General features: G+C 38.2%; 1 protein-coding gene across 3 annotated transcripts in view; it reads left to right on the top strand.

Annotated features, from left to right (window-relative positions):
• LOC114347035 (227 kDa spindle- and centromere-associated protein-like) overlaps positions 1-15,717 on the top strand; it is a 1,075,867-nt gene that overhangs the window by 545,563 nt on the left and 514,587 nt on the right. The gene's annotated exons all lie outside the window — the stretch shown is intronic.

Here is a 15,717-nt window from a genome sequence, read left to right on the forward strand (position 1 = left end):
GTCGGGCAAGTTCATGAATGTTGTTCATTCGTAATTTCAGGCGGTCAACGTAGTCTTCGCCTGCAACATGTTCCTCGGAAGGTCCGCAGCCAAACTCTAGGTCGCAGGGCAACCGAACTTCACGACCCAACATCAGGCAGGTTGGTGTTTGACCTGTAGTTTCATTTACGGCCGAGCGGTAGGCCATCAGGAATAAATGAATGTGTTGGTCCCAATCTCGCTGATGTTCAGATACAACTTTGGACAAGTGTTTACCCATCGTTCGGTTCATCCTCTCGACCATCCCATCTGATTGAGGATGCAGGGGTGTTGTTCTGGTCTTATTGGCACCAATCAATTTACAAACGTTTTGGAAAAGAGCTGACTCAAAGTTTCGCCCTTGGTCGGAGTGGATCTCCAAGGGAACACCAAATCGGCTAAAGAATTCTTTAACAAGTACCTCTGCAACGGTAGCAGCTTCTTGATTTGGTAATGCATAGGCCTCAGTCCATTTTGTAAAATAATCCATGGCTACCAGGATGTATTTATTTCCAGCATCGGTTTCTGGAAATGGACCTGCAATGTCGATAGCTACTCTTTCCATAGTACTTCCAACATTGTACTGTCTCATGGGTGCTCTCTTTTTACCAACTGGACCATTACCGGATGCACACAGTTCACATTTCTGGCACCATCTTCTTACATCATCTTTACAGTTCACCCAATAGAACCGTTCTCGAACCTTTTGCAGAGTCTTCGTAATACCAAAGTGTCCACCTGATGTACCGTCATGCAACTGACGCAATACTTCTGACACTTTACTTTTAGGTACAATCAACTGAAGCTTAGATTCTGTACCATCATCGTTCTCAAAGGTTCTGTACAAAAGATCATCTTTTAGTATCAGGCAATTCCATTGGCTCCAGTAGGCCTTGACTTCCGGACTACATGCACTAATGTTTTGCCAACTAGGTCTCTCACCTCGACGCATCCAATCCAATACTCTTTTTATACATGGATCATCTTCTTGGGCGTGTTGTAACTGTTGGGGCTGCCATTGTTCATTAACTACGATAGTTCGTCTCACAGGGCAACGCTGTTCCTCTACTCTAAGCCGGTGATTACAACTTTCACCGCATGGCCGTATCGAGGAAGCATCTATATTTGAACGAACTCTTCCAGCCCTCTTCACGCGTCTCTTCGGCATCGTGTCACGAATCACCCTCCGTACCATTTCCACCAAACGTTCATCTTTTCTCTTATCGCCTTTTTCCATGGCTATTACTCCATTGTTTCGTGAAGCTTGGCTAGCTGCTTCGTGTTCCAAGGCAATAGCAAGTGCTTCATCTAAAACTTTCGGTCTTGCTAGTCGTAAAGCTTTCTGTATTTCACTATCTTTCAGCCCATTGACGAAGGTGTCTACCGCAATTTCTTCTAAAACGCTGTCTGGCACCTCTGGATAAGCCAACCGCACCACACGAGCCACATCTGCTTCAAATTCTTGCAGATTCTCACTTGCTCGTTGACTTCTACTTCGCAGTTGTGCTTTGTATACTTGTTGTAGATGGGCATCTCCATAGCGTTTTTCTAGACGAGTGAACAAGGTCTGGTAACAATTTTCTTGACCCTTGGGAATTGACCTTAATATATCTGCAGCATCACCTCGTAAAGCAGCAGTCAAGGAAACAGCCTTTTCTTGTTCGGTCCAATGATTGGCGGTCGCAATAGCTTCAAACTGTCTAAGATATATGGACCAAGAGGACTTTCCATCAAATGGTGGTAATTTGAATCTCATATTATGCGACGTTTCGTCTCTCGGTAGTTCATCTTTCACTAAAGGATCTAACGCTGCTGCATTAACTGATGGTTGTACTTTTGTATCGGTTATCCTGCTCTCTAGCTGTTTGATCTTTTCTTCTACGGTCTCTACACTTTTCTGCATCTTATCGAATGTTCTAGAAACTTCTTCAAATTTCTCATTGTTCTGTTTACAAACTTCTTCTAGTTTTTCGTTGTTTTGCCTACAGACCTCTTTAATTATTTGAGAAGTCTCATCGAATCTTTTAGCAACATTTTCGAATTTCTCGTCGCTTTTTCTACTAACTTCTTCAAGTTTCTCGTCGCTTCTTCTAGAAGTTTCATCGATCTTTTGAGAAATGGTTTCGAATTTCTCATTATTTATCTTAGAAGTATCATCGATCGTTTCAGAAACAGTTTTTAATTTCGATAAGATTGCTTGTTCTGCTGACTGGAAGTGGAACGTCTTTGGGTCTTCTCCGTTCTTCGTGAGGACATCCTCGAGTCGTGCTTGTAGGACTATCTTGAGCCCACTGCTGTCCAGATCCCGTTCCTCTAGCTGTTCACGGAGCTGTTTTACTGTAAGTTCTTGTAGCAACATCTTTGGTCGGCACACACGTACTTTCCAAAATGTCTTTTAACAGTCTTTCCGAATACCGAACAATCAACGCACTTTAACTATTCCCGATGAATAAAGTCCAAAAGTATTTTAAAGTCTTTCCGAATACCGAACAATTAACGCACTCCGGTTATTCCCGACGAATAAAGTTCAAAAGTCTTTTAAAGTCTCTCTGTAATTCACTTATTTATATCGCACTAAGTTAACCGAACACCGACACCAACTGTAGCGTGATTAGTGTAATTACTTCTAATTACAATAAAACTAGCGGTTCGTAATTTATATACGACTTTATTTATATAAGTTACAGACGAATTTATCTTATACACTAAACTTATTCACAAAATATGCCCGTATGTATACCCAGTTGTTATTCTGGAACAATCGACTCCCATCTCGAGCTATCGGCTTGTTCCGCCTACGTGACGTACCTTCCAGAATTCTCCGGCGAGGCCTAGCACATCCGATTACGTCATTATAGAGGTGTTTACTGTTATACGGGGATCGGCCAAGATTTCTCTTCCGCTACAATATGTTAATATTTCAACAATTTTTTTTTTGTAATTTTGGACCCTGTTGGTGGGAATGATCCCATTCCCCCCCTTGTAGACCCTCCACTGGTTCTCTCGAAACATTGTAGTAAATCGTAATTGCAACAATTTCAGTCCTTACACTTTTTGTCGAAAAGTTGAAAATGGCGGAGATATTGAACAAAAACAATTGCTATAAAATCCATTAAGTCTTACGCTCGCACCTTTACCGCATACGTACTACCTTAAATCTTGATTTTATCAAAAAAATGAACGACATCAAAATTGTACAAAATTTAATTCTCTTAATTTTTGTATAGGTTTATATTTGATAAAATTAATAATAAACGAGATAAACAATAATTCAATAGTTATGCTCTAACTGTCACTATTTTTCCCCCATAACTCGGAAAATATCGACCGCACGAAAAAAATAATAATAAACGAAATTATAGAAAATCGCATTTTCAACAATTTCAGTTTCTTCACTTTTTGTCTAAAAGTTGAAAATGGCGGAGATATTGAGCAAAAACGGTTCTCGTTTAAAATCAAGATGACGGCTAACGCAACGGTGGAATTCAGTCGAGATTTTAAATTTATACTAATATTGACCCTCCCTAAAGATCAGAAATATAAAATTTGGGGCAGCTCGTAATGCAAGGTCAAATGCTATCCCGACTGGGCTAGAAATGTTGACGAAATGGTGACGAAATGTTGAGACTTAGAACAAATATTATAAATAATACATACAAATACATAATAATTATTTCATCTGACCAAATCGCCGTTATTCAAAAACTACTGTTTAACACAGTACGGTCGAAAATATTTGTACAAATATATATACAGGGTGTCCCATAATTAATTGGTCATTAGTAAAAGGGTGATAGACGACATCAAAATATTAAGATTTAACCAAAATCGCTTAAATACAATATGGCTCCTTACTGAGTTACAGGGTGTTTTGTTTAAAAATTTAAAAACTATTTTTGCTCACTATTTTAAAACTATTCGACATATCCTTTTCATACTTGGCAGAAAGTGTAGGTATTATACACCCTACGAAAGTATGATAAATAAACGTTTCTGGCTACTACCAGTGGCGTACGACAGGGGACAGCGAATGGTTGACTCTTTCCAAATTCTACGCCACTGGCGGAATTGCCATTTTACCGCAATTTTTCGATTCTCCAATAATCTCTATGTAAATAACGTACTCTTCACTCGTAACGATAAAGTCAATAGTTTTCGAGATATTTGAAGTTAAACATGTAACGGCACAGTTATTTTAATTAATGTATTGAGGGTAGCGGGTAGGAATTCTTTTGGAGTCCTATGGATTCTATTGGATAGTCCTAACAGGGAAAGTGAATCAATCCCTGCCCCCCGCAGATTCCAGGAGCTTCTTGACCCGGGAAGCTAGCACCTGCTAAGGGTCCCTTGTCCAGGGTCACGGATGAAGTCCAGAACGGCATCCAAGGCGAAGAAAAATACTTTCGGTACGGGAAGATGGCGGAGCTGGCAACCCTTGATTTTAGGGATAGTATAGGATCACAAATTGTAGCGTCTGATCCAGAGTGGGCGGCTACGAACAGCGTCTGATCCAGAATGGACGGCTGATTAAACACTCACCAACACGTCTGGCCAGCGCGGTGTTTTAAGGCAAATAACCTCCCCAAAACTATGGCGAATTCTAAAACGATAGGAGTAGGTCCCTAGGTGGGTAAGTCATACAGTGTTGGCAAGTCCCACTCCTTTATAAAAAAGGACAGCTTCACGGAATCTGGGGGAAGCAAGAAATCGCTAAAAACTACAAATTTGAATATAGCAACACTCAACGTAAGGTCATTAAACAAAGATGAGAAAATCTATGAGCTAGAAGAAGAAATAAAGGACCTGAACTGGGACATAATTGGTCTCGCAGAGGTAAAAAGGAAAGGCGAAGAGCGCATAACATTGCAATCAGGTAACATCTTGTATTACAAAGGGCACGATGAGCAAAGTCTAAACGGCGTAGGATTTCTGGTTTCTAAGAAATATGCTAGTAGAATAGAACAATATGTGGGAATCTCGGAAAGAATTGCAATGATTATGATGAATATACACGAGAAAATCACCATAAAAATTATTCAAGTGTACGCCCCAACTTCAACACATCCCGATGAAGAGATAGATGAGTTCTACGAGAAAATAATAGAAACCAACACGTGCTATCACAGCACCTATACACTAATAATAGGAGATTTCAACGCTAAGATCGGACAACTTTTTTGAATTAGACGGAAAAAAAAGAATTCACATTATCAAAAATCAATCTAACTCCAATGCCAATCTAAAACAAACTCAAACCATACCTAACAATAATAATAGTAATGTCACCAATGCAACCAAACACTACATATCCCTACCATACATTAATGGATTCTCCGAACAAATCTCGAAAATGTTGGCAAGATATGATATCAACGTTGGACATAAATCATCTAAAACATACGGAAAATATTTCTCAAAATTTAAACCCAAAGTTACTAAAGATCAGCATTCGGATGTTGTGTATAAAGTAAATTGTAAAGACTGCAATTCAACATACATTGGGCAAACACATCAATATCTACATAGAAGGATTGTTGCACACAAACATAGTGTACAAACAAACAAAATAAACACCACAGCCAATAGTTTTTAGATTATTATATCAACAACATTTTAAGCCAAGAAGTTTTTAGTAACACATTCCTAATAACAGATTTTGACCCGCAGTTATTAATAATATAATTTTCATATTAAATTTCATTAATATGCATCAATAAGAAATCCCTACTTTGTTAACACTCAAACTAGGTGATCTATAAATGTTTAAGGTGATATTGTTAGATATTATGTGATTGGTCCACATCTTTTGACGGTTGAGGTTTTTATACGACGGTGCCCCAGTTCTTCCAAAATTGATTTTTTTCAAGTGGGGCTATATAAAAAACCTTGTATACCAGAAGCATTCAACAACGCTTGATGATATGAAAAATAGAATAAAAGAAGCTTTTAATAATACAAAAATGTTAGAAATGTGGCTCGGTCATTTGAATATCGGCTACAAAATTGCATAGACGTTGAAAGTGGTCATTTTCAACATTTACTTTAGACTTATATCCTTAACATCACATTAATTGGTACATTCATTAAATTTTGTTATGGTTTATTATTTTTTTGTTAGTTATTTATTGAATGAGAATATTTGTTATATTATTACATAATACTTATTTGTTAAGTTATTTATATTTATAAGAATAATTGAATGTATTCCCGGCAAATGAAGAAAACTAAAAATATCTCAGAAACTAATAAGTTTAGGTATAGGAGATGCTATATAAAAATGAAAGAGTATCCTAAATACAATATTTCAAAAAAATAAAATATAGGGTGATCTATTGAAAAAAATGAGAAAATCGTAATTTTGTTTTGTAGTTTAAAAGTGCTTATAAAAATGAATGTTCTACTAAAAAATCCTTGGCTTAGACTGCTGTTGATATACCAATCTAAAAACTGTTACATCAGTTGTATATTGTTTTGATTTATGTTTCATGTAAGTTATTTATTGAATAAAAATAATCTTGTTATATTTTTATATACAATACAAAGTTTTTTTTTGTAGGAATTTTACGATTCTTGTATATTAGAGAAATATGATAATTTCTTAATATCACATTTATTGGTATATTCACTGCATATTGCTATAGTTTATATTTTGTGTTAGTTATTTATCTAATAAAAATAATTTTGTTTAATTATCACTCAATACTAACTTATTTCTACCAGAAAAATTGAATGTATTCCCGAAATTTGAAGAAAACTAAAAATATCTCGGAAAGTAATCAGTTTAGATATAGGGAATGCTATATAAAAATGAAAGAGTATATTAAATACAATAATGTTGAAAAATAAAATATAGGGTGATTCATTTAAAAAAATCGAGAAAATCGTAATTTGGTTTTGTAGTTCACCCTGTATACAAATATTCGTCAATGATGTGAATTGGACTTAATTTAAAAACTACAGTATATTGTTTATCTTATTACATAAAACAAATTATTGTCTACGAATTACTTCTTTATATACAGGGTGTTAATCACATAGTGATTTCGAAATAAAAATGGTCATAACTTGTTAAATACTCTGTATAGTAATGCAAAACCGTATATTATATGAACAAGAATTATGAGGGGAATATAAATATGAAAAAATATATAGGGTGTCCCATTTAAAAAATTATATGTTTGATATACCACGCAGTTACTGATCACCCTGTATAAATGGACATATTTTCCAATCGTGGAGAGTATCATTGCCTACATTTTTTTTAAATAACTTTTCTCGATATTTTATACCATAATGGAGTTATCGACCGATCCCGCACTAAAAACTCACCCTGTATATATATATATATATATATATATATATATATATATATATATATATATATATATATATATATATGTGTGTGTTACACTTGAAGTTTCCGCGGGAGCTATATGTGCTTTCTGTTGTTTTCCGGGTTTGACTCCGCGTTGAATAATTTTGGTTTTGATAAAAACCATTATTTTGACGACGTTTCGGCAAGATCTCACTTGCCATTGTCAAGTCAGGTAGTTCCGCTTCTCGCTGCTGCTTGAAGTAAACTGAATTTTTACTCACGATACCGTCGCTTATGTAGTTGATCCTGATGCTGCTTGCCCTGCGCGAACTCTGGCTCTTGTTATTGGTCCGGTGTAGGTTGCAGTCGTCGGCGGGATGTTACGCGTGGATGTTGCGGCCTGATTTATTTTGGTCTTTTTCTTCAATACCGTTTTCCAAGTTGTAGAAAGCCGTTGCGCATCATCTCTTTGGTTTAAGCCGTTGGGATTTCTTTCAATTTCTATCGATTCTCTGATTTCCCGTTTTCTTTTTATTTCGATGTTAGCTAACATCGTTGTTTGGTTCAGGTTTATTGTGTGTCCTGTATTTGCGACATGTTGAGCCAGGGATGACGTGGTTTCTCCCCTTTCGATAGCATTTCGGTGTTCTTCTCGTCTTACCTGGATTCTTCGGTTGGTCTGTCCAATGTACGACTTTCCACAATCCCCACACGGAATCTCGTATACACCTTGGCTTTCTAACGATATTTTGGTCTTTGGTGTTGGTAAAATAGTTGAGATCTTTCTGTCCGTATTAAATATCGTTTCTATGTTGTGTTTTCTCAGCACTCTCCCTATTTTCTCTGTCGTACCCTTCACATATGGCAGAATGGTTTTGCCGATCGGCTTATTGTCTTCTGTAGGGTCCTTATCTCTTCTTCGAGCATTTTGAGCTTTTTCGATGTTGTATGTTGAGAAGCCGTTTTTTCTTAACGCTGTTTTCACGTTATGCATTTCTTCATTTTGATGTTCTTGGTCTGTCAGTCTTTCGGATCTTGTAATCAAGGTTTTGATGACTGAATGCAATTGTGCAGGATGGTGGTGTGAAGCAGCATTTAGATATCTATCGGTATGTGTCGGTTTCCGATACACTGTATGGCCTATGTGTCCGTCTTGTTTCTTTATTATTAACACATCTAAGAATGGAATTTGATCGTTTTCTTCCAGTTCCATGGTAAACTGAATTTTATGGTGGATATTGTTGATGTGTTCTAAAAAAGCCTTTAGTTTTTCTTCTCCGTGGGTCCAGATAATAAAAGTGTCATCCACGTATCTAAGCCACAGTTTGGGTTTGTATTCAGCTGTTTCTATTGCCCGCTGTTCTATTTCCTTCATAAACAAGTTCGCTATTACTGGTGACAGTGGAGAACCCATCGGTGCTCCCTCAATTTGTTTATATCTTTGTTCCTTATAGATGAAATAAGTGTTATTTAAACAGTGTTTGGTTAGGTTTAGTGTATCCGGTGATATTGGATACTTTTTGCTTATGATGTCCAGTGATTCATCTATAGGAACATTCGTGAAAAGTGAGACAACATCGAAGCTGACTAGCAAATGTCCCGGCTCAAGAGTCACACCTTTTATACGCTCGATGAAGTGGCTCGCGTTCTTGACGTAAGACTCCGCTTCTTCCGCGTATGGTTGCAGCTGTTGGGCCAGAAATTTCACCAGCGGTTGTAAGGGAGATCCGATGGAACTCACAATTGGTCGCAGTGGTAATCCTGCCTTGTGTACCTTGGGTAGGCCGTAAAATTTTGGGCATCTAGATGACTTCTCTCTAGGTATGAGATGGACCTGTTGTTCTTTATTGATATTTGAGGCTTTGATCTTGGCTTTTGTTATTTTCTCTAGATAGGTTGTCGGGTCTGACGAGATGCTTTGATATGTTGTATCATTTAAGATGTCGTTTATTTTTGTTTCGTAGTCTTGAATATTCATAACTACCGTAGCGTTGCCTTTGTCAGCTGGAAGCACGATGATTTCTTTGTTGTTCTTCAAATTATGTAAGGCTTCTTTCTCTTCCCGTGTTAAATTTCTTTTTGGTGGTTTAGCTGTTCTTAATATTTTTGATACGTCTTGGCGTATGATCTCGGCTGTTTCTGCTGGGAGATTAGTAATTGTAGTCTCTACCTCAGTAATGATGTTTTCTACGGGAATGTATGTAGGTGCAACAGCAAAATTGAAACCTTTTGCAAGAACACTATTCGTGGCTTCATCCAGTGTCAGATTTGAAAAGTTATATACTAAATTGTTTGTTTCTATTTGTGGATTTTCTTTCTTTTTTGGCCGCTGTTGTAGTAACAAATTTTCAAACTTTTTAATTTGTTTGGTCTTAGTGAGATCAGCACCTGTTTCTGCTCGAAAGTTTGTCAGTTGTTCAAAGAAATTCCATAATGTTGGATGGATTGTGTTACTTAGTTTAAGATGCAGCTGTAATGATTCTGCATTCATTTTGTCGATGTCTCGTCTGGTATCATGGATTGCCTCTCTAATAAGCGCCAGGCTTGCTCTTCTTAAGATGTTTTTAGTTTTATAGTTGTTTTTGTGAAAAGTGAGCTTCATACAAGTCGGTATAATGCTTTCGTCACGGCAGCGTTCTAAAAACGTAAGGTTGCATAACAACGTCCTTCGTTTCGATCGTAGTTTTTCGTATCTTCTGATGTCTGGTAGAATTTCCTCCCCGTAGAGGTTAATTATGTTACACTTGAAGTTTCCGCGGGAGCTATATGTGCTTTCTGTTGTTTTCCGGGTTTGACTCCGCGTTGAATAATTTTGGTTTTGATAAAAACCAGTATTTTGACGACGTTTCGGCAAGATCTCACTTGCCATTGTCAAGTCAGGTAGTTCCGCTTCTCGCTGCTGCTTGAAGTAAACTGAATTTTTACTCACGATACCGTCGCTTATGTAGTTGATCCTGATGCTGCTTGCCCTGCGCGAACTCTGGCTCTTGTTATTGGTCCGGTGTAGGTTGCAGTCGTCGGCGGGATGTTACGCGTGGATGTTGCGGCCTGATTTATTTTGGTCTTTTTCTTCAATACCGTTTTCCAAGTTGTAGAAAGCCGTTGCGCATCATCTCTTTGGTTTAAGCCGTTGGGATTTCTTTCAATTTCTATCGATTCTCTGATTTCCCGTTTTCTTTTTATTTCGATGTTAGCTAACATCGTTGTTTGGTTCAGGTTTATTGTGTGTCCTGTATTTGCGACATGTTGAGCCAGGGATGACGTGGTTTCTCCCCTTTCGATAGCATTTCGGTGTTCTTCTCGTCTTACCTGGATTCTTCGGTTGGTCTGTCCAATGTACGACTTTCCACAATCCCCACACGGAATCTCGTATACACCTTGGCTTTCTAACGATATTTTGGTCTTTGGTGTTGGTAAAATAGTTGAGATCTTTCTGTCCGTATTAAATATCGTTTCTATGTTGTGTTTTCTCAGCACTCTCCCTATTTTCTCTGTCGTACCCTTCACATATGGCAGAATGGTTTTGCCGATCGGCTTATTGTCTTCTGTAGGGTCCTTATCTATTCTTCGAGCATTTTGAGCTTTTTCGATGTTGTATGTTGAGAAGCCGTTTTTTCTTAACGCTGTTTTCACGTTATGCATTTCTTCATTTTGATGTTCTTGGTCTGTCAGTCTTTCGGATCTTGTAATCAAGGTTTTGATGACTGAATGCAATTGTGCAGGATGGTGGTGTGAAGCAGCATTTAGATATCTATCGGTATGTGTCGGTTTCCGATACACTGTATGGCCTATGTGTCCGTCTTGTTTCTTTATTATTAACACATCTAAGAATGGAATTTGATCGTTTTCTTCCAGTTCCATGGTAAACTGAATTTTATGGTGGATATTGTTGATGTGTTCTAAAAAAGCCTTTAGTTTTTCTTCTCCGTGGGTCCAGATAATAAAAGTGTCATCCACGTATCTAAGCCACAGTTTGGGTTTGTATTCAGCTGTTTCTATTGCCCGCTGTTCTATTTCCTTCATAAACAAGTTCGCTATTACTGGTGACAGTGGAGAACCCATCGGTGCTCCCTCAATTTGTTTATATCTTTGTTCCTTATAGATGAAATAAGTGTTATTTAAACAGTGTTTGGTTAGGTTTAGTGTATCCGGTGATATTGGATACTTTTTGCTTATGATGTCCAGTGATTCATCTATAGGAACATTCGTGAAAAGTGAGACAACATCGAAGCTGACTAGCAAATGTCCCGGCTCAAGAGTCACACCTTTTATACGCTCGATGAAGTGGCTCGCGTTCTTGACGTAAGACTCCGCTTCTTCCGCGTATGGTTGCAGCTGTTGGGCCAGAAATTTCGCCAGCGGTTGTAAGGGAGATCCGATGGAACTCACAATTGGTCGCAGTGGTAATCCTGCCTTGTGTACCTTGGGTAGGCCGTAAAATTTTGGGCATCTAGATGACTTCTCTCTAGGTATGAGATGGACCTGTTGTTCTTTATTGATATTTGAGGCTTTGATCTTGGCTTTTGTTATTTTCTCTAGATAGGTTGTCGGGTCTGACGAGATGCTTTGATATGTTGTATCATTTAAGATGTCGTTTATTTTTGTTTCGTAGTCTTGAATATTCATAACTACCGTAGCGTTGCCTTTGTCAGCTGGAAGCACGATGATTTCTTTGTTGTTCTTCAAATTATGTAAGGCTTCTTTCTCTTCCCGTGTTAAATTTCTTTTTGGTGGTTTAGCTGTTCTTAATATTTTTGATACGTCTTGGCGTATGATCTCGGCTGTTTCTGCTGGGAGATTAGTAATTGTAGTCTCTACCTCAGTAATGATGTTTTCTACGGGAATGTATGTAGGTGCAACAGCAAAATTGAAACCTTTTGCAAGAACACTATTCGTGGCTTCATCCAGTGTCAGATTTGAAAAGTTATATACTAAATTGTTTGTTTCTATTTGTGGATTTTCTTTCTTTTTTGGCCGCTGTTGTAGTAACAAATTTTCAAACTTTTTAATTTGTTTGGTCTTAGTGAGATCAGCATCTGTTTCTGCTCGAAAGTTTGTCAGTTGTTCAAAGAAATTCCATAATGTTGGATGGATTGTGTTACTTAGTTTAAGATGCAGCTGTAATGATTCTGCATTCATTTTGTCGATGTCTCGTCTGGTATCATGGATTGCCTCTCTAATAAGCGCCAGGCTTGCTCTTCTTAAGATGTTTTTAGTTTTATAGTTGTTTTTGTGAAAAGTGAGCTTCATACAAGTCGGTATAATGCTTTCGTCACGGCAGCGTTCTAAAAACGTAAGGTTGCATAACAACGTCCTTCGTTTCGATCGTAGTTTTTCGTATCTTCTGATGTCTGGTAGAATTTCCTCCCCGTAGAGGTTAATTATGTTACACTTGAAGTTTCCGCGGGAGCTATATGTGCTTTCTGTTGTTTTCCGGGTTTGACTCCGCGTTGAATAATTTTGGTTTTGATAAAAACCATTATTTTGACGACGTTTCGGCAAGATCTCACTTGCCATTGTCAAGTCAGGTAGTTCCGCTTCTCGCTGCTGCTTGAAGTAAACTGAATTTTTACTCACGATACCGTCGCTTATGTAGTTGATCCTGATGCTGCTTGCCCTGCGCGAACTCTGGCTCTTGTTATTGGTCCGGTGTAGGTTGCAGTCGTCGGCGGGATGTTACGCGTGGATGTTGCGGCCTGATTTATTTTGGTCTTTTTCTTCAATACCGTTTTCCAAGTTGTAGAAAGCCGTTGCGCATCATCTCTTTGGTTTAAGCCGTTGGGATTTCTTTCAATTTCTATCGATTCTCTGATTTCCCGTTTTCTTTTTATTTCGATGTTAGCTAACATCGTTGTTTGGTTCAGGTTTATTGTGTGTCCTGTATTTGCGACATGTTGAGCCAGGGATGACGTGGTTTCTCCCCTTTCGATAGCATTTCGGTGTTCTTCTCGTCTTACCTGGATTCTTCGGTTGGTCTGTCCAATGTACGACTTTCCACAATCCCCACACGGAATCTCGTATACACCTTGGCTTTCTAACGATATTTTGGTCTTTGGTGTTGGTAAAATAGTTGAGATCTTTCTGTCCGTATTAAATATCGTTTCTATGTTGTGTTTTCTCAGCACTCTCCCTATTTTCTCTGTCGTACCCTTCACATATGGCAGAATGGTTTTGCCGATCGGCTTATTGTCTTCTGTAGGGTCCTTATCTCTTCTTCGAGCATTTTGAGCTTTTTCGATGTTGTATGTTGAGAAGCCGTTTTTTCTAACGCTGTTTTCACGTTATGCATTTCTTCATTTTGATGTTCTTGGTCTGTCAGTCTTTCGGATCTTGTAATCAAGGTTTTGATGACTGAATGCAATTGTGCAGGATGGTGGTGTGAAGCAGCATTTAGATATCTATCGGTATGTGTCGGTTTCCGATACACTGTATGGCCTATGTGTCCGTCTTGTTTCTTTATTATTAACACATCTAAGAATGGAATTTGATCGTTTTCTTCCAGTTCCATGGTAAACTGAATTTTATGGTGGATATTGTTGATGTGTTCTAAAAAAGCCTTTAGTTTTTCTTCTCCGTGGGTCCAGATAATAAAAGTGTCATCCACGTATCTAAGCCACAGTTTGGGTTTGTATTCAGCTGTTTCTATTGCCCGCTGTTCTATTTCCTTCATAAACAAGTTCGCTATTACTGGTGACAGTGGAGAACCCATCGGTGCTCCCTCAATTTGTTTATATCTTTGTTCCTTATAGATGAAATAAGTGTTATTTAAACAGTGTTTGGTTAGGTTTAGTGTATCCGGTGATATTGGATACTTTTTGCTTATGATGTCCAGTGATTCATCTATAGGAACATTCGTGAAAAGTGAGACAACATCGAAGCTGACTAGCAAATGTCCCGGCTCAAGAGTCACACCTTTTATACGCTCGATGAAGTGGCTCGCGTTCTTGACGTAAGACTCCGCTTCTTCCGCGTATGGTTGCAGCTGTTGGGCCAGAAATTTCGCCAGCGGTTGTAAGGGAGATCCGATGGAACTCACAATTGGTCGCAGTGGTAATCCTGCCTTGTGTACCTTGGGTAGGCCGTAAAATTTTGGGCATCTAGATGACTTCTCTCTAGGTATGAGATGGACCTGTTGTTCTTTATTGATATTTGAGGCTTTGATCTTGGCTTTTGTTATTTTCTCTAGATAGGTTGTCGGGTCTGACGAGATGCTTTGATATGTTGTATCATTTAAGATGTCGTTTATTTTTGTTTCGTAGTCTTGAATATTCATAACTACCGTAGCGTTGCCTTTGTCAGCTGGAAGCACGATGATTTCTTTGTTGTTCTTCAAATTATGTAAGGCTTCTTTCTCTTCCCGTGTTAAATTTCTTTTTGGTGGTTTAGCTGTTCTTAATATTTTTGATACGTCTTGGCGTATGATCTCGGCTGTTTCTGCTGGGAGATTAGTAATTGTAGTCTCTACCTCAGTAATGATGTTTTCTACGGGAATGTATGTAGGTGCAACAGCAAAATTGAAACCTTTTGCAAGAACACTATTCGTGGCTTCATCCAGTGTCAGATTTGAAAAGTTATATACTAAATTGTTTGTTTCTATTTGTGGATTTTCTTTCTTTTTTGGCCGCTGTTGTAGTAACAAATTTTCAAACTTTTTAATTTGTTTGGTCTTAGTGAGATCAGCATCTGTTTCTGCTCGAAAGTTTGTCAGTTGTTCAAAGAAATTCCATAATGTTGGATGGATTGTGTTACTTAGTTTAAGATGCAGCTGTAATGATTCTGCATTCATTTTGTCGATGTCTCGTCTGGTATCATGGATTGCCTCTCTAATAAGCGCCAGGCTTGCTCTTCTTAAGATGTTTTTAGTTTTATAGTTGTTTTTGTGAAAAGTGAGCTTCATACAAGTCGGTATAATGCTTTCGTCACGGCAGCGTTCTAAAAACGTAAGGTTGCATAACAACGTCCTTCGTTTCGATCGTAGTTTTTCGTATCTTCTGATGTCTGGTAGAATTTCCTCCCCGTAGAGGTTAATTATGTTACACTTGAAGTTTCCGCGGGAGCTATATGTGCTTTCTGTTGTTTTCCGGGTTTGACTCCGCGTTGAATAATTTTGGTTTTGATAAAAACCATTATTTTGACGACGTTTCGGCAAGATCTCACTTGCCATTGTCAAGTCAGGTAGTTCCGCTTCTCGCTGCTGCTTGAAGTAAACTGAATTTTTACTCACGATACCGTCGCTTATGTAGTTGATCCTGATGCTGCTTGCCCTGCGCGAACTCTGGCTCTTGTTATTGGTCCGGTGTAGGTTGCAGTCGTCGGCGGGATGTTACGCGTGGATGTTGCGGCCTGATTTATTTTGGTCTTTTTCTTCAATACCGTTTTCCAAG

The sequence above is a fragment of the Diabrotica virgifera genome, chromosome 1 (assembly GCF_917563875.1).
Source record: "Diabrotica virgifera virgifera chromosome 1, PGI_DIABVI_V3a".
Lineage (NCBI taxonomy): Eukaryota > Metazoa > Arthropoda > Insecta > Coleoptera > Chrysomelidae > Diabrotica > Diabrotica virgifera.